The sequence below is a fragment of the Equus caballus genome, chromosome 1, assembly GCF_041296265.1.
Source record: "Equus caballus isolate H_3958 breed thoroughbred chromosome 1, TB-T2T, whole genome shotgun sequence".
NCBI lineage: Eukaryota > Metazoa > Chordata > Mammalia > Perissodactyla > Equidae > Equus > Equus caballus.
In genome coordinates, this window is record NC_091684.1 from 78,959,918 (window position 1) to 78,986,661 (window position 26,744).

Below are 26,744 nucleotides of genomic sequence, written 5' to 3' on the forward strand. Positions count from 1 at the left end.
AAAACTCATAGAACTTTTATGGAGGGAGAGGAGAGGAGTGGGTTCAGGGAAAGAGTAGGAAGATCCTTAGCAGGGTGTGATTCTGGCAGACCAGGCTGGGACCACGGCAGTGAGGTGCCGTATTGAAGGGCTCTGGAAAGCACAAAGTTGCCGAGTATCTGGGGAGTGGTGGTGGGTGGTAAAGTTGATGCAGAAAGATAACAAAAGGGCATGAGGCCCTTGTGCTCTCTTCTTGCCCTGGCCCTCGCCAGTGCCCCAGGGACAGGCCCGTGAGCCCTCCTCTCTCTGCTCCAGCCACACCACTTGCTAATTTATGGAGCCCACTAGGTCCTTTGATCTTAGTGCTCCTGGTGTCAGGAGGGATCTCTCCCTTTGTTTTAAAATGTAGGTTTTATCACTATTCAGGTATGATGAGGCCCACAAGAGAGTTTGTTATTGCTGTGGACTGAATGTCTGTGTCCTCCCTCAATTTATATGCTGAAAATCTAATGCCCAATGTGATGGTTTTAGGAAGTGGGACTCCTGGGAGGTGATTAGGTCCTCGTGAATGGGATTAGTACCCTTATAAAAGAGACCCCAGGGGCCGGCCCAGTGGCGCAGCAGTTAAGCGTGCATGTTCCGCTTTGTAGGCCCGGGGTTTGCCGGTTTGGATCCTGGCTGCAGACATGGCACCACTTGGCAGGCCATGCTGTGGCAGGCATTCCACATACAAAGTTGAGGAAGATGGGCACGGATGTTAGCTCAGGGGAAGTCTTCCTCAGCAAAAAGAGGAGGATTGGCAGCAGATGTTAGCTTAGGGCTAAGCTTCCCCCCACCAAAAAAAAGACTCCGTCTAAATGTCACCTCCTTGGAGAAGGCAGTAGTCAGGGCAGGCCTTTCCTCTTATTTCTTTCAAAGAACCTAGCACAAGTTTTAATTATTGTCTTAGCTGTGGTTCCCTAGAAAACAGAATGAGGCAAAGATTTAGTGCCGATGTTTTATTCGGGAGGTACAAATTCGAGGCAGTGAGAGTGAGAGAGAAGGAAAGGGAGGTGGAGAGGGAGGTGTCCTCACACGCAGAGATGTGCTGCTCTGCTGGCTGCAGCTTCAGGAGGAGTTTCAAGAAGACAGCTGGCTGCCCAGCAGGAGGTCCCATTTGGCCTGTGGCACAGTACGCAGGACAGATTACATGGAGATGGCTGCCTGAGGGCAGTCATGGGAAGGAGAGGGCACGTGTCTTACCTCCTACTCTCCCTGCACTGTTCAGAGTTCTTTCATACTTTGGGCTGCATTGTTTGACCCCTTGGAAGCCAGATGTTAAGACCGCTGTGGTGGCGTTTGTAACTCAAGTCTGGAAGTGACAAGAGAAGACATTAACTCAGAGCACGTAGCTGGTTGGCAGCCAAGGAGAGAGCTCACATTCCCAGGGCACGTGATTGGTCAGCCCCCAGAAGGTCCAGGAGGTGTTGGAATTGAGAGATCTGAAGATATGTCCGACCCAGCATTTCATAAGTGTATCATGCCTGTTGGTCCCCTACTAGACAGAAGCATCTTCCAGGCAGAGACACACCTGCCTGATTTGATGACCTATCCCCAGGCTGGTGGAGTGCCTGGCACAAAATAGGTGCTGAACGCCAAGCTTGCCACACCAAGTTCCAATACTGCAGAGCTTCCCCCAACTTCCCAGGGTAAGTCACTCATGCCATGTGTTCCCCTAATGGTTTTGTTCCCTTTGTCTCCATGATATACTCACAGGGAGGTTGTGAGGACCTGAGGGTACAGAGCATTTCCTTTTATCCTTTCTTTCCTAGTTATGAGCTCAGTGCCTGACATGCAGTGGGTGCTCGGTAAATGTTTGTTGAAATCCATACATGATTAAATGAACAGTGTAATCTGTAGAGGTGGATGGCCAGACATCTGCAAGCATTTTACTGGTGGGCCCACTTGACTTGCAAGACACTTTCCTGTGTTATTGTTCAGAAATATATACAGTGAAACCAAGATGCCCCAACCTAGACATTACCATTTCATTTGTTCCTTACTCACGTGTGAGAGCAAGGACTTTCTTTTCTGGCCATGTGCTAGACGAGATAACCTGAGAGCTTTCCTGCTTATAGAACACCTAAAAATGATGATCTAAAGATTACAATTGTTTTTTGAAATGCATAATTAAGCTTTCAAGAAGGTAAGGGGCATCCCCAGAGGCAAAACCAAACATCTCCAGGTGATCTTTGTTATTTGTAGATTCCATATTTGCTAATTTCCCTGACTGCAAAATTTCTTTGTAACCCCAAAGTCAATACTTAGGGCTCTGTCATGGTCATTTGTGGACATGCTCAGAGTGATTAAAAAAATGTGAGTTGTCCTATGTGCATGTTCCCAGCTGAGGTTGAACAAGGCAACATTCTGCTTTCCAGTTTCAGCTTTCATATTGTATACGTGTCCTTTTTACAGTCTCTTTAGTGCTATGTTTTTCACATTTAAGTTCTTTGTGTTGTTGATTTCACTGTTTAAAATGCCCCCCAAATGTAGTGCTGAAGTGCTGTCCAGTGTCCTAAGTGTGAGAAGCCTGTGACGTACTTTCCGGAGAATATGAGTGTCTCAGATAAGCTTCATTCACGCATGGGTTATAGAACTGTTGGCTGTGAATTCCATGTTTGTGAATCGACAATAATATTTAGTCAGTATCCTTCAACACACACACACATAGAACAAAGTTGTATATTGATCAGCTGATGAAAATGTTGTGACCAGAGGCTCCCAGGAACCTAACCCTGTATTTTCCCTGGGAGCACTGGTTCCATGTTTGCTAATCCAGTGTTTGCAGTGACTTTATAGGACAGAGCTACCTCGAAAGATGAGAACCAACTGCATTTAATAGGAGTTCCAAGAGAGAATAGAGGAAGATTGACATCTGAAGGAAAATGGCTGAGAATTTCCCAGAATTGATTTAAGACACACATCTTCAGATTCATGAAGAGCAATGAGTCCTAAGCAAGATCAAGAAAAGTAAAGCCATGTGTTGACTCATCGCAGTGAATCTACAGAATGCCCAACATAAAGATCTTTAAAACAACCACAGAGGAAAAGGCAATATAAAGACTAAATACTATCAGATTGACAGTATAATTCTTTTTTTGGTTTTTTGAGGAAGATTAGCCTTGAGCTAACATCTGCTGCCAATCCTCCTCTTTTTGCTGAGGAAGACTGGCACTGAGCTAACATCGGTGCCCATCTTCCTCTACTTTATACATGGGATGCCTACCACAGCATGCCTTGCCAAGCGGTGCCATGTCTGCACCTGAGATCCGAACCGGCCAACCCCAGGCCGCCAAAGTGGAATGTGCGAACTTAACCACTGCACCACCGGCCAGCCCCGACAGTATAATTCTCAATAGCAACAACAGAAGATAGAATATATTGGAATTTCATTTCAAAATACTAAGAGAAAATAACCCATACCCTAATCTAGTCAATGCAGTCATCCTGCCTCATCCATGGTTTCGCTTTCCAAGATTTCAGTTACCTGAGGTCAACCCAGGTCTGAAAACATTAAATAGGAAGTTCCAGGAACAAACAGTTCACAAGTTTTAAATCGCAGGCTGTTCTGAGCAGCGTGATGAAACCTTGCGCCTTCCTGCTCTATCCCGCCCAGGACGTGAGGCATCCCTTCATCCAGGGTGCTCCTGCTGTCCTGTATAGGAAAAAACATAGTACGTCTAGGGCTCAGTGATATTCATGGTGTCGGAAATCGACCTGGCGTCTTGGAACGGTATCCTCCCCAGATAAGGGGGAACTACTGTATAAACATTATTCTAGAATCAGGAGAAAACAAAGCTATTTTCAGACAAACAAGGATTAAAATAATTTTCTGTTAACAGAACCTCACTGAAAGAATGACTAAATAAATGTTTCTAGAGTAAGGAACAACCCAGAAGGAAAGAGTGGGCTGCAAGAAGTGATGATGAAGAAGGAAATTTGTAAGCAAAGGAGTACATCTACAGAAACATTTGATGTACAACAAACACAGAGCTTGAGCAATGGTCTTGACATTCATTCATCCAACAAATATTTGCTGAGTATGTAAAATGCGCCGGCAACTGTTGTAGGTGCTGTAAGATAGTGGTAAGTAAAACAGACTAAAAATGCCTGCCATCATGAGGCTATAAGTAAAATATTTAGAATCCTGCAGGATGATATGAGCAAGGGAGAAAAATTAAGCTGGGGCAGGGATACGGAATGTCAGAGAGGAGGAGGATAAATCTTCATCCATGCAGACGGTGTCTAAGCAAGTAAGTGGCTAACTGCGCACGTAGGGCTGCAAGGATCTACCTTGAGGTTGGTGTTCAGAATCTTGTTCCCATCTTTGCCTACACCATCTTAGAGGCAGGACTACCTTTTTGGCACCCCTCATCCAAAGTTACTTAAAACAAAGAGAAAGGACACTACCAACAACCACCCCTGAACTTCTCCTGAAGGGACAATCTGTGAAGATTAGTGCAAGTGGCAAAACCCAGAGAAGTCAAGGAAGTTACCTTCAGGCTATCTGGGGTTGGGAGGCGGGTGTTAGCAGTCAAGCCTGCCCTTCACAGCTTTAGGGAAAATGTAACAATGGGGGACTGAGAGGATCTTGGTAAGTTGGAGTGTTATAATTTAGAATTTGGAAGGGTTTGATTAGAAGTGTGTTTAAATCAAACCCTTTCGAGGGAAAGTAAGAAACAGATTCTGTGGGTTATGGCCAGTCGTAAATTTGTTTTAATGCCAGAGTTTTTAAAAAGTAGATTTTACAATCTACAAATCAGTTTTATTTATGCACTTAAACTTGATCTATTTTCTTCCTGTTCCTTTGCATGAAATAAGCTGAACTTGCTTGGTATTACTTGGACTGTGAAGCAGAATGATTGTGCGATATCAAGCTCCCAACTTGTAAAATTCGAATTTGTCTAATTATAAACAATGCTCTGAATAGTTTTTTAGGATGGGAGCACCTCTCCTCTGACTTTCCGACCACTTCTGGGAACTACCCTCCCTGTCCAGGTCATGCTGTGTGGAGCCAGGTGGGCAGCACCTGCCAGGCTCCGCTGATGCAAGAGCCAGGAGAGAGAGGGAGGATACTGGTGCCCTACTCACGTGGCACCTTGGAACTGACATCCATCCACCCCACGGGTAAAATGGACTTTGTGAGAGACTATGCTGGCAGTTAACTTCTATCCTGACAGGGTCTCCATGAGAAAATGAAGGCTGAGTTACAAACAGCTGAATTTAGTCAATTTTTGCAACTCACACCCACACGAGAGGGATGCAAAAAAAGAGGACAATGACATAAAATCAAGAAGAAAGATTCTTTGCTTCATTGAGGGAAACAAGCTTTGCTCCCAACCCCCAGAATACTTGGCCTTATTTTGGAGAGCTGAACTTGGCTCCAGGTGGGGGGATGGGAAGAAGCTCATGCCAATCAAGCCAAGGAGAAGGAGTCACCCTTGCACCACTGAGGATGAGGCCAAGCAACCGGAACCTTAAGGAAACCAGCTAACCAAACAAAAAAGGTGAACTGATGAGGATCAAGGCTGCCCCAGGGAGAAAAGCCCCAGGCATCCTGGCCTACATCCTCCTCCAGGAAGTATAGGACGTCCTGACCTGATCTGATCTGATTCGTATCCAAAGTTATAGGGCCATCCGATAACCAGACCCCACCTGCACTGATACCATTTTAATGACTTTTTTACATGAACTTTCCTTTGTCTTGTAAAGAAATAACTCACATACCTATGCCTTATAAATTTAGCCCTACCCTCAACCCATTGCAACTGTTCACTGCCCATGGGTCCTGTCCCCAAGCTACTCCATGCTATTCTCTGAATCAAAGAACACTATTGCCAGACCTTGAGAATCCAAGAAATCTTTTTTTTGACTCCTCGGCTCGCCAAGCCCGCATCATGGACCACATGCTAATTTACCCTAAGCAAGCAATGGTTATTTCCCTTTTGGGAGGGAATGGGCGTGGGGCAGGCAGGGGTCAGTGCCAGAGCAGCCTGGCAGGGAGATGCGAGGAAGCACTGGGAGCTGGGGTGCCTGCTTGCCTGCTGTAGCCCCTGGCCTTGAGCAGTGCTCTCCTGAAGGAATTCAGGTCTAGTGTGAGTCAGAGTTGGCTGTGCTCAGCCTAGCCCAAGTTCAGACTCTGTTCTCTTTGTCCTGGAAGGCTTTGGGAGAATACATCTGGGAAGGGCCACCACAGACAGAACTATGAACTTGAAATCTGAAGGCCGTAATCACTTGTCTTAAGGAGATGGGAACCTGTGTTCCAGAAGGGGAACCTTGCACGTGGTCAATTATGCAGTCTGTAAACCAGATACTGAGTAATCTGATCATCAGCATCACCTGGAGAGCTTAAAAAAAATGCATGCAAATATTTAGGCCCCACACCAGACACACTGGATCAGGAATTCTGCATGGAGTCCAGGAAAGCGTGCTTCGTTAAACTTCCCAGGTGATTCAGATAATAAGCCAGGTCGGAGAAAACCTGATATAAGGAATCCAAAAAAGACATCACACTGATGATTTAGTCATTAAAACCCTATTGGCCCACAAAGAACTCTTCTGAATCAATAGGAAAAATAGGAACAATCCCATGGAAACATAGACAAAGGCTGTTTATTTAAAAAAATGCCAGTGGTCCATTGTTACATGGAAAGATGTCCATCCTTACTACTAAAGAATTGAAGCAATCGGATGTAACTGTCTTTACACCACAAATTGGCAAAGATGAAAACATTGGCTAATTCTCAGCATGGCAGGGGGTGAGGAAACCCACACCCTTGCACCCTGTTGGTGGGAATGTGAATTGATGAAATGTGTTTGGAGAACAATTTAGCAATCTGTCGAAATTTTAAATAAACATAGAATTCACGAAACAATTTCAAAGATTTTACTCTGCGAATATATTTGAGGAAGCATGCAAAACATATGCATAAGAATGGTCCTTGCAGCATTGTTTATAATAGCAAGATCTGGAAACAACTGAAATGTCCATTAATAGGAGACAGTTATGTACCTTCTGGTGTAACCACACAATGCATTATTATTCAACTGTTGTTATTCAAAAAGAATGAGCTAGATTTATATGTGCTGATGTGGAACAATCTCCGGGAGATGCTAATTTGTGAAAAAAGCTGTATATATGGTTGGAATTCAGTTGAGTAAAAGAAACATGGGTAGAAGTAGGTATTTGTGTTTATATGTGCATAGAGGTGAGAAAGAAACACGAGAAACTATAAAATGAAGTTACTTCTAGATAGTGGGAATAAAGGTTTGGGTGAAAGAGGTGTCTTGTTTACTTTTCATTTGACAACCGTAGAAATTAATTGAATTTTACCATGAGCATGTATTACTTTTGTAAAACAAAATTAGGGAAATAATCTAAAATAAAAAAGTGAAAACTCACACACAATTATAAGAGAATACTGTGAAAAACTATATGCCAACAAAATGGATAACCTAGAGGAAATGGATAAATTCTTACACTCAACCTCCCAAAGCTGAGTCAGGAAGAAACAGACAATCTGAACAATCACAAGGAAAGAGATTGAAACAGCAATCAAAAGTGTCCCAAAGAATTAAACCCCAGGACCAGATGGCTTTCCTGGGGATTTCTGCCAAACTTTCAGGATTTAATACCTATCATTCTCAAGCTATTCCAAAAAGTTAGGGAGGATGGAACATTTCCTAACACATTCTACGAGGCTAACATCACTCTGATACCAAAGCCTGACAAGCACAGCACAAAAAAGGAGTACAGGCCAATATCACTGATGAGCATAGATACAAAAATTCTCAACAAAATTTTGGCAACCTGACTTATTCAGCAATACATCAAAAGGATCATACATCATGATCAAGTGGGATTCATACCAGGGACACAGGGATGGTTCAACCTCTGCAAACCAATCAACGTGATACACCACATAAACAAATTGAGGAATAAAAACCACATGATCATCTCAATAGATGCAGAGAAAACATTTGACAAGATCAAACAGCCATTTATGATAAAAACTCTTAACAAAATGGGGATAGAAGGAAATTACCTCAACATAATAAAGGCCATATATGACAAACCCACAGCCAACATCATACTCAATAGCAAAAACTGAGTGCCATCCCCCTGAAAACAGGAATGAGACAAGGATGCCCTCTATCACCACTCTTTTTTTTTTTTTTAGAAAGACTAGCCCTGAGCTAACTGCTGCCAATCCTTCTCTTTTTGCTGAGGAAGACCAGCCCTGAGCTAACATCCGTGACCATCTTCCTCTACTTTATATGTGGGACACCTACCACAGCATGGCTTTTGGCAAGCGGTGCCATGTCTGCACCCGGGATCCGAACTGGCGAACTCCGGGCCTCTGAGAAGCAGAATGTGTGAACTTAACTGCTGCGCCACTGGGCTGGCCCCTATCACCACTCTTATTCAACATAGTACTGGAAGTTTTGGCCAGAGCAATTAGGCAGGAGAAAGGAATGAAAGGAATCCAAATAAGGAATGAAGAAGTGAAACTCTCACTGTTTGCAGCAGACATGATCTTATATATAGAAAACCCCAAAGAATCCATTGGAAAACTTTTAGAAATAACCAACAACTACAGCAAAGTTGCAGGGTATAAAATCATCTTACAAAACTCAGTAGCATTTCTATACTCTAATAACGAACTAACAGAAAAAGAACTTAAGAACACAATACCATTCACAATTGCAACAAAAAGCATAAAATACCTTGGGGTGAATTTAACTAAGGAAGTGAAAGACCTATACAATGAAAACTACAAGACTTTCCTGAAAGAAATTGATGACAACATAAAGAGATGGAAAGACGTTCCATGCACATAGATTGGAAGAATAAACATAGTTAAAATGTCCGTACTACCTAAAGCAATCTACAGATTCAACGCAATCCCAATCAGAATCCCAATGACATTCTTTACAGAAATAGAACAAAGAATCCTAAAATTCATATGGGGCAACAAAAGACCCCGAATTGCTAAAGCAATCCTGAGAAAAAAGAACAAAGTTGGAGGCATCATAATCCCTGACTTCAAAACATACTACAAAGCTACAGTAATCAAAACAGCATGGTACTGGGACAAAAACAGGTGCACAGATCAATGGAATAGAATTGAAAGCCCAGAAATAAAACCACACATCTATGGACAGCTAATCTTTGACAAAGGAGCTGAGGGCATACAATGGAAAAAAGGAAGACTTTTCAACAAATGGTGCGGGGAAAATTGGAAAGCCACATGTAAAAAGAATGAAAATTGACCATTCTTTTTCACCATTCACAAAAAGAAACTCAAAATGGATCAAAGACCTAAAGATTAGACCTGAAACAATAAGTCTTCTAGAAGAGAATATAGGCAGTACACTCTTTGACATCAGTCTTAAAAGGATCTTTCCAGACACCATGTCTTCTCAGACAAGGGAAACAATAGAAAGAATAAACAAATGGGACTTCATCAGACCAAAGAGCTTCTTCAAGGCAAGGGACAATAGGATTGAAACAAAAAAACAACCCACTAATTGGGAAAAAATATTTGCAAGTCATATATCTGACAAAGGGTTAATCTCCATAATATATAAAGAACTCACATAACTCAACAACAAAAAATCAAAAAACCCGATCAAAAAATGGGCTGGAGACATGAACAGACATTTCTCCAAAGAAGATATACAGATGGCCAATAGGCACATGAAAAGATGTTCATCATCACTGATCATCAGGGAAATGCAAATCAAAATTACACTAGATATCACCTTACACCCATTAGAATGGCAAAAATAACCAAAAAAAAAAAAAAAAAAAAGTAGCAAATGTTGGAGATGTTGTGGAGAAAAAGGAACCCTCATACACTGCTGGTGGGAATGCAAACTGGTGCAGCCACTATGGAAAACAGTATGGAGATTTCTCAAAAAAATAAAAATAGAAATACCACATGATCCAGCCATCCCAATACTGGGTATCTATCCAAAGAACTTGAAATCAGCAATTCCACAAGGCCCATGCACCCCTGTGTTCATTGCAGCATTATTCACAATAGCCAAGATGTGGAAGCAACCTAAGTGTCCAGCAACCAATGATTGGATAAAGAAGACATGGTATATATATACAATGGAATACTACTTAGCCATAAAAAAGAATAAAATCGTCCCATTCACAACAACATGGATGGACCTTGAGGGTATTATGTTAAGTGAAATAAGCCAAATAGAGAAAGACAATCTCTGTATGACTCCACTCATAGATGGAAGTTAAACATGTAGACAAAGAGAATAGCTTAGTGGCTACCAGGGGAAAGGGGGTGGGGTGGGGATGGGCACAAAGTGTGAAGTGGTGTACCTATAACACGATTGATAAACAATAATGTACAACTGAAATTTCACAAGGTTGTAAACTATCATAATCTCAATAAAAATGAAAAAAAACACACACACACATCCATACACAGCTGCTATGGGTATAGTCCCTCGTTTTCTGGGCTCACGTCCTGCAGCAGAAGCCCCTGGAGTCCCGCCACATTGCCTGGCCCACCTCTGAGTTTTGCTGCAGTGAGCTCAGACTCACTTCAAGCAATTAGCACCACAGACCTGTGTGCTTCCACTTTCTACCCAGGACCTTTACTGATGGCTTGAGTCTGACACCTGAGAAGTCCAAGGGATTCAAAGCCCCAAGGAGCAACTGCCAATGATGAACTGGGTGGGTGGCTAAGTGCCCCAGCCACCCTGCTTCAGTGCCACTGCTCCAGTAGGCAGTCTGCACTCTTCTCAGAGGGAGGGGCACAACCAAGCCTTGACAGCCCACCCTTCTCCATCTCCCTCCTGCTTCCTCAGTCCTGCTCTGGGGTCAACTCCTCAATAAACTGCCTCATCCAGGCACTTGTCTCAGGATCTTCTTTGCAGGGAACCCCAAGGAAGTCAGTCCCCATCAGAATTGCAGGTTCTTGGAAGTCATCATTCCCTAAGGCTCTGGTACTGCCGTGTTGAGTGTGAGCCATATGGACAGTGGTGGTGACATTAACAGTGATGGAGATTCAGAGACATGGCAGGCTCTACGCCAGGTACTTCACATGGATTGTCCCATTTCATCATCCCAGTATCCTGTGCAGTGGACACCATTCTGATCCCTATTTTACACTTGAGAAAACTGGCATGGCTGGAGTCCACGTCTCAGAGAGTGAAGAGGAGGCAGTGATGAGGATCAAGGCTGCCCCAAGGAGAGAAGTCCAAGGTGTCCTGCCCTGCATACCAATCTATATCATCCTCTGGGAAGTATAGGATGTCCTGACCTGATCTGTCCTGATTCATATCCAAAGTTAAAGGACCACCCAATAACCAGACCCCACCTGCACTGATACCATTTTAACGATTTTTTTCCATGATCTTTCCTTTGTCTTGTAAAGAAATAACTCACACACTTATGCTTATAAATTTAGCTCTAACCCTCAACACATTGCAGCTCTTACTGCCCATGGTTCCTGTCCCCATGCTACTCCATGCTATTCTCTGAATAAAGGAACACTACTACCAGACCTTGAGAGTCCAAGAAATCTTTCTTTTGACTCCTTGGCTCGTCAAGCCCACATCAGGCAGCATCTGGCTTTAGATGGGCCAGCTTGTGCTTCCTGGCCCTTGCTTGTAGAGTACAGTGCTTGCAGGCCATGTCCCGTGGGGTTCCTGCTCAGCAGAAATAAGAGGCTGATTAACAAATCTAAACTGGGCAAAACCAGACCAAGAGATTAAGGTCCAAGAGTCAAGCAGTTTGGGAACCTAGGGGTAAAGATATAGAAGGTATTTCTTCTCAGGAAGAAGGAAGGTGACTCCTGGAGGAATTCCTTCAGCTGGAGTCCAGGGAGCTCCTTGGGCCCAGGTGCAGCATGCCAATTAGGGAGGGGGTGGAGAGGAAGGTGGGAGGAGGGTGCAGTTGATCAGCCTGACCTGGGAGACAGGCGAGACTCTAGGGGTTGTGGCTTTCACAGCAGCCTTGGAGCCTGGGAACAGGCCCCTCTCTTGAGGGGGTCTGCAGCTCTGCCAGAGCTCTTGAGGGCTTGGACTCTTTTGTAATCACCTGCCATCTAAATAAGAACATTCTTCAAGCACAATCACTGTGTTTACCCTGCAAATGTGCCTCAAGATAAGTCCCCAGCTCTCCCCTCCCTACCCTGATGTCACCCCAATTCCTGTCCCCCTAAAGATAATCCAAGCTCCCTTTGGTGAGGGGGGGGGGGAGGCTCAGCAAACTGGTCTTGCCCTGTTTAGAAACTTCCAGCAGGGTCCAGGTGGCAAGCCCTCTGGGGTGGGCCAACCTGGGGGTTGGTCCCGTGGCTGCAGACATCACACACACACACACACACACACACATAAGGTTGTGGATGAGACAACAGTTGCTGCTAGACACAAGTTCCTTGCCCTAAAGCATGAGGACCCTCCCAAAACCTCGTGGATGAGGGATCTGAGAAGGGTGCCAAACAGGAAGGCAATTTAGAAGAACAAGGGAAAACAATCTGATTAGCAGAGAGTTCCAGGAACAGAATATTTGTTCTTTTACACTGACCAAGGCTCCATGTGTTCTTTGAGTAATATTTATTCAAAAGGGTATTGTAAGTGGATAGACTGATGTGGACTTGGCAAGCTGAAGAGTCAAAAGAAAGATTTCTTGGACTCTCAAGTTCTGGTAGTAGTGCTCCTTTATTCAGAGACTAGCATGGGGACAGGACCCATAGGCAGTGAAGAGCTGCAACACGGTGTAGGGGAGGAAGACATTTCCTTTACCCACTCTGGGTCCTTCTGGCCAGACAACAAATTAAATTCACGTGAGACAGAATAACAGGAGAAAATTAAACAAAGCTTTATAACATGTATATATGGGAAAGGCTCAGGCAAACTGAGCAACTCACCAAAATGGTGGAAGCCACCACCTTAAATACCACCCTATGGTAAAGACAAAGGAGGGTGCTGGAGGTGGGGGGAATCAATCATGGGAGGTTACCAAAAAATCACAGTAAACAAGAGTAAGGTTGTCATGCAGACTTGAGTCCTTGCCTTCTACACTGATGAGAGTTTCTAGAGATAAGGTCATCCCCCCTTCTTCCTGGTACAGAGAGGGAGACACCTTTACAGACGGAGATTTCCTTTACAAATGTAAATGTCTCTTAACAAAGGGTAAGTAAATTCTACTTTTCAGAGTTTTTTTTCTGTCTGCTGTTTTTAAAAGTAACTAGCTCAAAATAATCCTCATGCCAAAGAGACATATGTTGGGGCTGCCAATTCCAGTCCCCACAATAGGGACAGGACCCATGGGCAGTGAAGAGCTGCAATGGCTTGAGGGTAGGGCTAAATTTAAGGCATAGGTGTGTGAGTTATCTCTTTACAAGACAAAGGAAAGATCATGAAAAAAAGTCATTAAAATGGTATCAGTGCAGGTCGGGTCTGGTTATCCGGTGGTCCTATAACTTTGGATACGAATCAGGTCGGATCAGGTCAGGACGTCCTATACTTCCTGGAGGATGATATAGATCGGTACATAGGCCAGGACGCCTTGGGCTTCTCTCTGGGGCATCTTTGATCTTCATCACAGACAAGCAAACATCTGAACCAGGACTGATGACAATTCTCTCAGGGAAAAGCATCCTGAACACAAAAACCATTTACTGTCATGGGCTGCTGCTCTACAGGCTCCAGAGCAGGGAGGAATGTTGGGTCTGAGCACAGTGGGCCCACAAGGACAGTATGCAGCGACCTGGTGCATGCCTCGAAGCTCACATAAGCCCAACAGGTGCCCAAGTTTGCAACTGAAAGCTTCCTCTAGTAGCAGAAGGTTCTGATCCTCCTTTATGGTGCAAATCCTGGGAGGGGAGCACTGTGGCTGCGAGCAGCCGTTTTTTCCTGCTGGGAATGAGGGCTTAGTGAAAAGGTTTGGAAAGAAAGGGAGGAAGGATGTTATGGGTTGAATTGTGTCCCCCCCCAAATTCATATGTTCCAGTCCTAACCTGCAGTACCTCAGAATGTGACCTTAATTGGAAATAGGGTCATTGTAGATCTAATTTGTTAAGATGAGATCATACTGGAGTGGAATGGGCCCCCAATCCAAAGTGACTGGTGTCCTTCCAAAAAGGAGAAAATTGAACACAGGCATGCACGCAGGGAGAACCCCATGTGAATATGAAGCAGAGGTTGGAGTGATGCTTCCATAAGCCAAGGAGCACCAAAGATTGCCAGCAAACCACCAGAAGCTGGGAGAGAGGCCAGGACAGCTCCTTCCCTCACAGCCCCCAGGAGAAGCCAAACTGTTGACACCTTGGTCTGGGACTTCTGTCCTCCAGAATTGTGAGACAATCGATTTTTGCTGTCTAAGCCACCCAGTCTGTGGTGCTTTGTTCCGGCAGCCCTAGCTGACTAGTACAACGGGTATGGACCATGGTGGGAACACAAGGAGGACAGAGGCCACACCAAGGAAACTGGGGCCATAGGGCAGACTGCCCAGGGGCTGGCAACTGATGAAAGCGAGCAGTCCTGAGGGCCAGGCAGGAGCAGCTGTTTCCAGAGGAGTGGGGAGAAAGTTCCGCCTCCTCTAACTTCGGTTCTGCCCTGAGCCTTTCCCTGTCTGTCTGTGTTTAAGACAGAAAAGCAAGCGCGCTCCTTCGATCTCCCTCAGGCAATCTACTCACACCAGGGAGCAGGAAGTTAAGATGATCCACATTGTTATCTGAGGTGGGTGGAGACAAATGCTGTGGGTAATAACAAGCCACTGGAAAGAAATAGGAACTCCTATCATGTCTAATCCACTTTTGGCCAAACTCAGTATTTTATCTGCCTCTAACCTGTCTCCCTTTAGGATTTGCTGATGAGTTTTGGTCTTCATGCCATGTGGAAAAACCCATGTGATAATTCATTATTTTTCCAAAGAGTCTCCCTGAAAGAGATTTCATTCTCTAAAGTTGTAGTTTCACACTGGAGTACAGAGGAAAATCCCAGAGTGCTGAATTTGCCTACACACAGGACAAGTATCTGTGATGACTTTAGTCTGAGAACACAGCCCGTTGGAGCACCCTTTACTGACACCGGGACTTTCTTGTGAGTTTCTCCCATGGGTGGTGGGCAGAGGGAAGGGCCTGCTGGGCCAGCGACAGGACATTCCATTGCCACTTCCGAAGACCTGCGACTCTGGCCTCCCCCATTCCTCCCTCCCCAGCCTGTGCCTTGACGTGTGCTCGTGCTGTGAACTGAGGGCCCAGGCTGGCCTTCTTCTATAGCTGTAGCAGAGAATTGCTCTAACTCTGCTGATCCCCAGGTAAACCTGCCTGCCTCCTCAGCAACCTCCTCCAACTCACACTCAAGAATTCCTCCTTCTCTGTCTTTCTTTACTCAATCAACAGCACAGACATCCTTGCAGTCACCCAGCCTCAAAACCTCAGCATGATCTGTAACTCTTGCCTCACCCTAACCTGCCAATCGCAGGCCATGGGCAATTCCTAGTGAGTCTCCCTGGCTGCTGCTTTCACATGTCTTCATTTCTTTCCATTCTATTTGGCTTTCCCAGAGTTCAGATCTTCACTGTGTCTCCCTTGGACAATGCAGTGGCCTCCAGACTTCACCGCTGCCAGCCCTCTCCTTCCTCGATCCAGATCCATCTGCCCTGGACTGCAAAGTCACCTTCAGAAAGTACAGCTGCCCAGCCCAGATCCCTTCAATGGCTCCTTAGTATTGTATTTAAGGTGTTCTGCAGTCCGGGATCAGGAATTCAGCATGGCACTGTGGTGAGCAGAGGGCTTTTCCCCTACCTGCCCCTTGTGGGGGCATTTGGCAAAAGGCAGGAAAGAAACTGATACTCATTAACAGGATACTGCCCAGGATTCAGCTCTAAGGAGAGGCATGAGTGGTCTTACACCTGTTCCACTGTGACACACCCAAAGGGACAGGGAGAGGGAGGAGGGAAGTGGGCCCAGGCAGGCCCAGGGCAGGAGCGAGGAGAGAGCTGGGCGATGAGCTGAGGGAGCCCAGGGAGCCAAGGGGCTCCTCAGTGTCCTAGGTTGGTATTGATGCAAAATCAGATCGGAGCCCACAGTGAGGCCCCAGAGAGAGGGGCACTGTGTCCCAGGTCCCCCAGATGATGGCAGGGGTATGATGAGCTGAGGGCAGGGGTAATGATTGGGGTTAAGAATTCCCTTCTTCACCTCTTGCTTGTGGTGGGAACTGAGGCAAAGCTGAATCTTGGGAAAGATGGAGAGTCCAGTCATGGGGCTAGAGGATGAGGAACTGGGGCCGACCGACAACTCTGAGCAGGGACCAGCTCTTGTCTTTGCTCCTACTACACGAAGACAGGCACTCAGCCTCCGTGGAGCCACCAGGGATCCTCCTGACTCATTGCTGGTATTCACATCTCCCTCTGAGCAACTTTTCTCCATCTTTAAGTGCTAAAAGTTCAGCCATCAGTTAAGACAGCTCAAGTGTGTCTCCCCCAAGAAGCTTTCTCTGATTTCCTAAGTCGGGATTAACTTTCCCTTCCCTACACTCCCTTGGTACTTTGTTCACCCATCAAACCATTTAGCATGTGCATGTATTTTTATATCATAGTATGCAAAACCCCAGAACTTGGCATAGCACTTGACAGTAGGTACTAAATAGATGCTTATTGACTGAATAAAGGGAAGAATGAACAAATAAATATAGTGAAAGCCACCTTTATCCTGGATTCCTCCGCATGGTCTTACATCTTGTCACTTCTTAATAAATGTTGGCTAAACTGTTAATTTGAGGAAGCTTGTGACTATAATAATCTTATATCATTATTTCTTACACATCTCCTTTGGGAGAGAATAAAGGAAGATGCTCTTCCCTGAGCTTATCACAGTGATATTGACTGAATATTTGAGGTGTGTAAACTGTTTAGGGCTCTATAACCTGCACTGGGCACATGGGGAGGCCCAGATGGCTAGGCTGCTTTCTTGGAGGAGGCCCAGGTGCCTGACCATATGAACATCTTGGATTCTGTGGAGAACCTTTTGGTTGTTTTCAGAACTCTTTGCACAGACTTGATCTTACCTCGTCCTTCCAACACTGGGAGGCGTATCAGTGCTGGTCATGCCACCTTGCTTTCTAGGTGAGGAGAAGTACCTCTGGGGAATGAGACGAAGGGCCTTCCCTGGGCCAAAGATGCAATTGCCTGAACGCCTGGCCATGCCCAGAGCCCTGGACACCTCTTGTCCAGTCCGGGGCACAGCGTGGTCCCATCAGCCTCATGGGCCTCAGGGACAGGTTTCCTGGGACTACCTCCTTCCCTTCCATGGAAGAGCAGCTTTTTCTAGTCCCTGGGATCCCAAGGAAGGAAACAAAGATTAGTTTGGCTTCTGGCTAGGGCAGTCTTGCTGTCCCCTCAGTGCAGCAGTAAAGCCTGGACACAACCTGTGCCACCTGAGGCTTTGTGGAGAAACTTCCACCAACCTCCCATGGCCCAATACCCCCTCTCACTCTCAAAGTCTGAGTTTGTTTCTTTTCAAACTCACAGCTTTTGCAAACCACTGAGAGAAGAAATCAGTTTGGAATTTTAAGCCTCTCAGCATATTTGGCTGCAACCCAGGGGAGGCTGAAAGTAGCGGTGGAATCACTCTCCAGCCTCCTCGTTCCTGGGGAGGTTGTGATTCAGATCAAGACTCAAAGCTGCAGCCTGACGTCACTTCCTCAGAGACTGGGCATTGGCGCTCTTCCAGCTCCTCCTGCTGCACTGGAAGGGGGCCTGCGAGGCGGGCTCCCCATCAGGATAGCTTACGGTTTTGACAGTCCTCTGTGTGCCAGGCATCATGCAACGTGCTTGAACGTGCATTGTCTCACGTGACGCTCACTCTCAGCCTTGTGCATCTCCTTCACTGAAGGAATGGAGGCTCAAAGTGTTTAAGTGACTTACCCAAAGCACATGTAAACCCACTCTGACTCCAGGCCTGAGCTCTTTTTTTTTTTTTGAGGAAGACTGGCCCTGAGCTAGCATCCGTGCCCATCTTCCTCTACTTTATATGTGGGACACTTACCACAGCATGGCTTGCCAAGCGGTGCCATGTCCGCACCCGGGATCCGAACTGGCAAACCCTGGGCTGACCTGGCAAACCCTGGGCTGCCAAAGTGGAATGTGCGCACTTAACTGCTACGCCACCAGGCCCCCAGGCCCGAGCTCTTAAAGGCACCAGGTTTTAGAGTCTGGATACATGGACCCCCTTGGAGGAATGTGACCCAGAGGGCTTGCTTTCTGGAAACTTCTTTTCTCCTGCAGACTTATTGTAAGAACTTAGATCAGATACGTTGTCTCCTGATGTACCTTTTTTTACTTGCCTTGCATATAGCGTGCTGATGCCAGCCACTACTAGCTCTCCTCAGTCTCAGCATGCTCATTGTCTAACATCCAATGTCATGGCCTGAGGACGGAAAGGAATGGTCTGACCCAGCAAGAGAGGCAGGAAAATAGGTGGTGCTGAGGTTGACAGTGGGACCTGGGAACTGGTCTGCCTGGGTCAAATGTTGCTCCTACCACTGACTTTCCATGTAAGTTAACTGCCCTGTGTCTCATCTCCTCATCTGAGAAATGGAGGTGTTATGGGCTGAGCTGTGTACCCCCAAATTCCTATATTGAAGTCCTAACTCCCAGTGCCTCAGAATGTGACTGTACCTGGACAGGGTCTTTAAAGAGGTAATTAAGTTAAAAAGAGGCCCTTGGGGTGAGTCCTAATCCAATCTGACTGGTGTCCTTATAAGAAGAGGAGATTTGGACCCACAGAGACACCAGGGATGTGCGCCCACAGAAGAAAGTCCACGTGAGGACACATTGAGAGGGCAGCCTTCCGTATGACAAGGAGAGAGGCCTCAGGAGGAACCAGCCCTGCCGACACCTCGATCTTGGACTTCCAGCCTCCAGAACTATGAGATAATGTCTTGTTTAAGCTGCCCGGTCTGTGGTCCTTAGTCAGGGCAGCCCCAGCAGATGGACAGGGGTATCTGTAATTGTAACTATTCCGGTATCCATTCTGGTTACATTTATTTTGGAATCAGACCCCTGGGGTCAAATCCTGTTCATGCATTTATAACTGTGATCCTGACAAGTCATCTAACCTCCCCAAGCCTCAGTTGTTCCATCTGTACAATGGGATGCTTATGGCACCTGCCTCGTTGGGTTGCTATGAAGTCTAAAGAGTTCATGTAGATTAAGTGCTGAAGATCACAGCGTTAGGAAGCGTGCAAGCAGGGATGTGAACACAGGTAGTCTGATCCAAAACAATGTGACCAGAAGACCACTATGGCAGGTCTGTATTCTTTCCCACAAACTCTCTCTCTCATTAACAAAAAATGAACATCGTGAAGTGTAGGAACAAAAGTAAAAGTGCTCTCTGCGTGTGACTCAGCCTGGACTTGACCTTTTTTTGGCCAGTGAACCCCAGAGGATTGGGAGTCTGTGTGGCCATCTGCCCGCTCACTTCAACTCTCTGCATCTCAACAGGAGCTCCCCTGGACTCAGTCCCCTGCCACCTTCCATCAAGCACACAGCACAGAGAGGGTAACTGAAAACCCCCAGGATAATAGCAGTGAATTACCTCAGGTGGGGCAAATGTTGGCAATGGGAACAAAAAGAGCACGGGCCGTTGCTCGTTAGTCAAACGGAAGCAGTTTCTCTCATGGCTCATAACGGCGTGTGAGTTTTGGAAGCTGTGTTCACTCTTTCAAAGTGTTTTGATGGAGCTTTTCAGGGACACCTGACCTAACAGTGGTGGGCATGTCCAGGCAGTCCCGTTGCCTGTGCAGGTGCTGAGATAGGTAAGGTGACTTGATGAGAAACAAGCTGGACATTTTTTAGCACAGGGCCCTGGGTTTCACATGTAGTTCCTGCAAAGCCGGGGCAGGCCCTTATTCAGAGACTACATCTCATTCTGTTTAGTAACTAAGAAACAATAAAATTAGCAAAATCCAGGCCTTTTCCTTACTCTACCAAGCAGGTGTCACCAAGGAGGAATTAACGTCGAGACGTGGAGAGGGAGCCGCTCTTCGCTTGGCTGGCGCGTGGCTCCCCAGGATTGGGGCTTCAGCGTATCCTGGCAGATTGCTGCTACACGTTGCTGGGTTACAAAAGCCCCACATCAACAAGTACGTGTTGACTTTACCTGTATGTTTGTAAGATTTAAAAAGCAGACCATGTTTTCTGTTTCTCAGCTGAAAAAGTACCCTGCAGTATGCATCCTCTTACAGTCTCATGACTCCTAAGGGGCTGAGTTCTCCCCTACTTCTGCTCCAAACATATAATTCACCGCAGGGCTGAAATAAAGTGGGTAGTCGAGAGGCAGAGAAAACAAGGGAGCAGAACTCATGCAAACCTGATGATAGTGTTTGCTTCTGCAAAGGCTGCCCCAGAGTCTCCATGGGGCAGGCGTGGGCCTTGCCAGGCTGGTCACGAGGACGCCCACAGCCCCAGGTCTTTCCACTTCCACTCATCTGCCTCGCTTTCAGCAATGACATTTCAGCTCATGAGTGGAAGGCAGGTGTTTCTTGAGGCGCCTCTGCCAACATTCTTGACCTTTAGAAGAGAAAATAAGAAATCAGGAGAGAAAGAGAGGGGGAATAAAATTTCAACGCATTGTTTCCTTCTTTCCCTTCGGCAGAACTCCTGCTGAGAAAGAATCACCAGATTGAAGCATCTGCTCCAGGTATAGTGGCTGAGTAGAATTTCCCTATTTCCTTTTCCCTTCTTATTAATTATGGGAATTATGGGAATGTCTGACTTTTCCCCGTAAAGAGTTGTGGCCCAGAACTTTCCTTGGCTGTCAGTTATAACTGCTGTTACTGGCTCTTAGTTAATATCAGCCCTGATATTTGTTCCCCTACAGTGAACCCAGCATATATGGGTTAAAACTAAAAGCGCACATTTACAGTTCCCTGGGTCTTTAGTGACACTCATATGTAAATGTTTGTTTCTTTAACCTCTGACGCCCCGAGCTACAGAGCCAAATAGAAGCTACAAATTGTTAAAGTCCAGATGACGTCACACTGGGCTCCCACTACAGTTCCGGCTGATCCCAGGACCTTGAAGTTCCTCTACAGAGAAACTAATGTCCAGAGAACATCAAGACACCAAAGCTTCCCAGGCCCGACTCCTCGGCTTCCTGACGTCACAGTCTACCTTCCACCATGGAGATAAAGAGGCAAGGACACTCATCTGAGAAATCCTGTGTCTCCTCCACTGGAAGCAGCCCCAGACGTGGGCCAAGGGGAAAATGCCGACCAAGAAGGCCCCTCCACCCCCAAACCCCAATGAAAACCCCTACCCATTTCTTAACAAGGAGCAAAGCAAGGGCCGGTGCCCCAAAAGCTGACTTCTGCCTGGCAAAGTAAAGCCTTCCCTTTTTCACCCAAGACTCTGTTCTCGTTATTTGGATTGGCATCGGGATCAGAGATCGAACTTTTGGTAACAATGCTTCTAAAAAGGTTCTTGTATTTCTTTGAGACCATTTCTCAGAGTTTCAGAAAATTGTATGTAACCCAAGTGACACAGGCTCTTTCAGTGAAACTACTTAGTGTTAACTCTCCCATTTCCCAGCTGCAGAACAAGAGTGAGGTCAGAGGCCCACTGCAAGGTCAGGCTCGCATCCTGAGATCCAGAGTCATTCAAGGGGAATCCATGAGGAAAAAGCAGAAAAGAGACCCTGGGTTGGCATGTTCTGTCCTAGAAATTGCTATGGCAGTTACTAAAACCCCAAGTAAGCCTTCCTCAAGGAGAAGCAGCAGAGCAAAGGCTTACCGCCACTCGGGTGCCCACTCCTGTCACGGCTGGGGCAGGGACGGGCTGCCAGAGCCAAAGCCAGGACAGCCTGCTTGGCCCTGCCCACCACGGCCTAAACTCTGCTGTCCCAGAGTGACTTAGGCAAGTCACTGCCCTCTCTGGACCTTTGCCCTGAGATGGTGCATCAGCAGGGAGGACCAGAAGTTCCACAAGGGAGCTGCTGGGTTTAGCAATGTGATGTGGTCTCCCCCTACCCTCTACATTTCATTGATTTATTTTTGAACAGGTCATGATAGCAAACACTTTGTGCCGGGCCCTGCTCTAAACCTTTACATATATTAATTCATTTAATCCTTCCAACAACTCTAGAGGGAGATGCCATTATTATCATTCCCATTTATAGAGGAGGATGTGAGACACAGAGAGCTTAAGGTTAAAGATGAACAGATAAAGAGATCAAGGCACTGAGAGATTGCCTTCTCACACTCACTTAGGTGGCAAGGGGCAGAGCCAGGTTAGAATGCAGGCAGCCTCCCGCCAGCTTAGTGCCCTCACCCTGCAGTCCTGACAGCTCTGTCCTCCAGACTCCCAGTTCCTCTCAACTTCTCTCTCTCGAGGCTACTACTATCAATAATTTTTGTGTATCTTTTCAAAAAATGTTGTGTGGCATTTATACATTACATACACACATGCACATATATAGTATATTACACATATAACATAGACATATATCCTTTCTTTCTTCAGACAAATAGTAGCTAATATACTCTTCCTTTTTGCACCAAATACAAGGACATGATCTTTTTATGTCAATTCATTTAGAGCTGCCCCATTCTTTTTAGGAACAACATGGTATATCCCATTGCATAAACCATAATTTTATAAACCACCGCCTACTGATCACATTTAGCTTGTTTCCATTATTTTACAATTACAAAGAACACTGCAGTGAATATTCTTGTGGATACACCATCTGCACAAGTGAGCCTGTGGCAGGCGGACTGGTCCCCCAGGATGTCCATGTTCTAATTGCTGGAACTTGTGAATATGTTACGTTACGTGGCAAAAGGGACTTTGCAGATGGAATTACGATTTGGGACCTTAAGGAAGGGAGATTATCCTGGATTCTCTGGGTGTACAGTCACATAAGCCTTTAAAAGTAGAGAATTTTTCCAGCTGGAGGTAGGAGAGATGAGGGGATGCCAGAGAGATTTGAATCCTGAGAAGGACTCAACCCACCATTGCTGGCTTTGAGATGGAGGGGACCAAAAGCCAAGGAATGTGGGTAGCCTCTCAGGCTAAGAATGAGCCCTGGCCCACAGCCAGCAAGGAAACAGGGGCCTTGGTGCTACTCTTGCATGGAACTGAATTCTGCCAACAACCTGAGTGAGTCTGGAACTGGATTCTCCCCCAGAGACTCTATATAAGAGCCCAGCCACCATCACCTTGATTTCGGCCTGGTGGGACCTGGAGCAGAAAAATCAGCTGGGCCTTCTGACTTTCTTAGCTACAGAACTGGGAGATAATCAATCTATGTTATTTTATTTTATTTATTTATTTATTGAGGAAGATTAGCCCTGAGCTAACACCTGCTGCCAATCCTTCTCTTTTTGCTGAGGAAGACTGGCCCTGAGCTAACATCCGTGCCCATCTTCCTCTACTTTATATGTGGAACGCCCACGACAGCATGGCTTGTCAAGCGGTGCCATGTCCGCACACAAGATCTGAACTGGCAAACCCCAGGCCACCAAAGCAGAACATGTGCACTGAACTGCTGTGCCACCCGGCCAGTCCCAAATGTTATTTTAAACACTAAATTTGTGGTAATCTGTTACAGGAGCAAGAGAAAACAAATATGCTGCTGAATATCTATGAGCAGAATAACTGGGTCAAAGGGTATATGCATTTAACATTTTGAGAGATCCTGTCAAATTGGTCTCCTTGTAAGTATAACCAATTTATAACGTCACCGGTTATATACAAGGGGCCGTTTTCCCACGTCTTCACCCACCCAGTGTGTAATCAAACTTGCTGATCTTTGCCAGTTAGATGTAGGAGACTGTCTTGAACCTGCGCTTACACAGCAAGACCACTGCTTCAATTTAGGTTCCATGTTTACTTGGAGTTGTTTAGGGTGGGGAGAGGTTCCAGGTGGAAAATGCAGGGGCTCTCTTGGGGGATGCCATTGTCAAACAGGCTTAGACAGACAGCTCAAGTCCTACCCCCGGTGCAATAAGAGGTAAATGGGGAAGGTCCTGGGATGGCCCAACTCAGGTAAGAGATCTTGGGGCCATGAGGTTTCAAGCCAAGGGAGACTAAAGTCAGTGACCCAAGCGCAGTTAGGCACAAAGGAGGAGTCCAGGGGTTGTCTTTTTGGGGGCAAGGGGAAGACAAAGACAACCTGAAGCCAGCTGCAAAAGACGGGGTGCAGGGTGCCTGTCTGAGCAGCGTGTCTGGGAGCCCCGAGACAGAGGTATGCAGAGTAGGAGCTTTCTGAAGGGCCCAGGCCTTGCCGGGGTTAGACCCCACTGTGAAAGGAGGACTGTGACCTGTGCAAGGGCACTGACAGGGAAGGGAGTCTGGGGCAGGCTGACTCAGAAACAGGAGCTCAACCCCGAGGTGGGGTTGGTTTAAAGTGGGAACCAGGAGCCTCGGGCCCTCCTTGTCCCACCAAGCCAGGAGCGAGAAGCAGATGGGAGGGCTGGGAAAGTGACAAACCAGGGGAGGATCCAAAGGGGATGAGGCAAAGCCACAAAAAGAGACGGAATCTGCAGGGTGCCAGTGCCATAGGACAGCAGCAGCTGGGGCGTGAACCTAACCAGGCAGCCTCTGAGCAGCAGGTTCAACAAGTGGAGCGCCCCCTACAGGACCTGCGCAAGCGAGCCCCTGAGAAAATCAGGGGATTCGCTAGCACTGACGGTTACACCGTGCTCCAGCCAGTTCCTCTGAGCATCCATCGCAGAGATACAAGAATGCAGGAGAAAGAGTGGATTGGGAAGCCAGGAAGACCTGAATTCATATCCTGGCTCAGCTATGCCTCACATCGTTACCAGCTGTGAGACCCTCCTGAAGATGCCCACAGTCTCAGAGCTTGACTTTCTGTACCAGAAAATGGGCATAATGACAACTTTGGGGCTATTACAAGGATGAGAAATAAATATACATATGCACACATGCATACATATGTGTATGTATATACACATATGTATGCATGTGTGCGTGTACTCATATGCATGTGTGTATACATATATATGCATATATACTTATATACACAAATGTATGTAAACACACGTGCATATACATACAAGTATAGATATATATTCACACACACATATTAGAGAGAGAACACCTGTGTGCCTTGCACATGGTAGGTACCTGGTGAATGATAGTCGCTATAGTTTCAGAATCAATTAAGATGTGTCTGAAAAACCACCTAGTGCCACATGTTAGTTTACAGATGGAAAACCGAGGCTCAGGAAAGTATGGTAATATGCTCAGGGTCAGGCCGCAAAAGATGCAAACTCTGATCCCCTAAGCCCAAGCATGGTACATTTTCACCGCACCCCCTCCATGTCCAGATGCCCGGGGACAATGACAAGCCCCCTTTGAAGAGGACAGGAGTCCTTTCCAGGGAGAGCACTATTCCTCTGGGGCCCAGGATCAGCCCCTGTCCCTGGGTGGCCATAATGCTCGCACTGCTGAGTTCTAAGGGTGCTCTGTGTTCTCTTGTGGTGCTAGGATTTGAGCGATGAAATATAGAAGTCAAAGAGAAATGTTATCGAGACAAATAAAGGTTGCAGAACCAAGTCCCTGTCTTTCTTGGAAAGAAAGAGAAAGGATTATCATATTTGACCTCTCCTTAGGGTAGGGCAAACTCTAGAGAAAATAAAACCTTGAGATGAACCAGTTTTAGATTATTTATCTAAGTGTCTCCCAAATGTCAGTGCATCCACTGCTGTACCAGAGTCACCTGGGTGCCTGTTGAGAATACAAATTTTGGGGCCTCCCTTTAACCCGCTAAACCCAAGTGTCCAGGGATGAGGTTTGGGAAGCTGGTTTGTAGGAAGCTCCCCTGGGTAATTCTGATTCTTCATCTGGGGGTGGACACCGCTGTTGGGCGTCCTGGACAGAGGCAGTCATCCAGGCCTCTTGAGCTGAGAGACGGGAAGCCCCCCTCTACCAGAAGCCAGCCTGCTCTCGTGTCACACAGCCCTAGAAGAAAGTTCTTCCCATGGAGCCACTCTCCTCCTCCTTCTGATTGCCACCAATTCAGCATGCCTTCTGGAAAAGTAGAACTCAACAGACAGTTTCATCAGTATGACAGCCTTTCAAGTACTCAGTGTCAAACAGGCAAATCTAATCTCTGCTGCTCCCCAAGCTTCTCCTCAGGCACCAGGGCCTCTTTCTGCCTCTCAGCTCCCCTCACAGTGGAGCCATCTAGGTCTCCTTCCACATCTCTTTGCTCTTTTCATTTATGACCCCATTTCCTTCTACATTGGAGTGAACTCAGGTCTCTGCTCTCACCAAGCTGATGTCTTCAAGAGTGCCAGCAGATCACTGTGTCACTCCCATTATACGTCTGGTGTTAACAGGAGTCCTCTGGAGACGAGGTCTTCATCCAATGGTTGCCATGGTGTGATGTCAGAATGTCAGTGATATGCAAGCAAAGGGGACATTGGGCAGCCAGGAGAGCTTGGGAGGGTCTTTGCAGTTCTAATCTCTAAATCTGAGATAATGGCATGAGACATCTGCACATCACTGTCTTGTCACTAATATTCCAGTTGTCTTGGTTCTCGCCATGTACTAGCCACTTCTCGCTGTTGCAAAGTCGTCTTTCCTCCCATTTCCATTTTTACTCATTTTATCTATAGGACCAGATATGTCTCTTGCTCTTAGTTAGCGATGTCCATCTCTACCCCACACTTACATGGTGGGAACGTTCTGTGAAGATGTGGGTTATGGATCAAGTTCT

At 46.3% G+C, this 26,744-nt stretch overlaps 2 long non-coding RNA genes across 6 annotated transcripts; one reads left to right on the forward strand and one right to left on the reverse strand.

Moving 5' to 3' along the window:
• Window positions 1-962: 962 nt before the first annotated feature.
• On the reverse strand, window positions 963-26,417 carry LOC102149761 (uncharacterized). 4 transcript variants are annotated; one of them, XR_011423510.1, is made up of 7 exons: window positions 26,297-26,415; window positions 19,596-20,569; window positions 18,343-18,446; window positions 17,789-17,885; window positions 17,065-17,330; window positions 1,222-1,330; window positions 963-1,140 (listed from the first exon to the last, which is right to left on the reverse strand). It is a non-coding gene; the product is annotated as an uncharacterized lncRNA (long non-coding RNA). The 4 variants fall into 4 exon arrangements; XR_011423511.1 differs by lacking the exon at window positions 18,343-18,446; XR_011423509.1 differs by lacking the exons at window positions 17,789-17,885; window positions 18,343-18,446.
• LOC138916329 (uncharacterized) lies at window positions 1,130-21,399 on the forward strand. 2 transcript variants are annotated; one of them, XR_011423513.1, is made up of 4 exons: window positions 1,130-1,667; window positions 19,995-20,142; window positions 20,655-20,699; window positions 20,995-21,399. It is a non-coding gene; the product is annotated as an uncharacterized lncRNA (long non-coding RNA). The 2 variants fall into 2 exon arrangements; XR_011423512.1 differs by having other exon boundaries at window positions 1,131-1,667; window positions 20,655-21,399.
• Window positions 26,418-26,744: the final 327 nt, after the last annotated feature.